Genomic DNA, 858 nt, shown 5'->3' with positions numbered 1-858 from the left:
TTTAAACTTTTTTGACTTAAAAATCCCGTTGGTTGACATTTTGACGTGTATTTCTTTTTTTCTGGATTAGATAAACTTAATAAGTATATTGTATATAATATATATTCAATGATTTATCAAAGATGTCTCACAAAGATAGTGATTTATAGACAACTACTAGTTTTAAAAAAAATCCACTCTGAACTAGACATGGGAAAATTTTCTCGTGAATTAATGTTAATGTTAAGTTTTTTTTGTTACAGTGTTATGTCAAATTCAAAGTAAAAAATCATTTATTCATATAGGTAACACAATGTACAGTTAGGAACGTCAATAAAAAGAAATATACATTAAATGCTTCAAATTTTAGGTTTACTGGCAGTTCTCAAATCAAGGGCGTAGAACGGAAGAGAGGAAGACAAGTACTGGAAATAAACTCTCTGCCACTCTTTTTAATCGCCAAGTTTTTTTTTATGACCACATTTAATCACTTAAAAATTTCATTAATGTGTAATTATTAATTGCACTTAACATATACAATAAAGCCCTTCTTATTATTTATTTTATAATCCTAACATAAAATTTTTATATACACAAAAAAAATATCTTCTCAAGAATATATACAAAAAGGTTAAATCCTTTTGAAAAGGAATAAAATATTGATTTCATTTAACTAATGGCTAACTCTGGCTACTGGCTAGTGACTATTGGCGACGGTATCACTTAACATCAGATGGGCCTTCTGCCCCATTGCCCCCTGTTATGTAAAAAAGTCTTGATGGTGTGAAAGTTAGGGTTTTTATGTAGGGTGTGTATTTCAGGGAGGGGTTCTCTTTTTTATCAGAATCAGTGTATGTCGACATAGGTCTCAAGATCACG

This window comes from Pieris brassicae, chromosome 8, assembly GCF_905147105.1.
Source record: "Pieris brassicae chromosome 8, ilPieBrab1.1, whole genome shotgun sequence".
Taxonomy (NCBI): domain Eukaryota; kingdom Metazoa; phylum Arthropoda; class Insecta; order Lepidoptera; family Pieridae; genus Pieris; species Pieris brassicae.
This window is presented reverse-complemented; position numbering follows the sequence as displayed.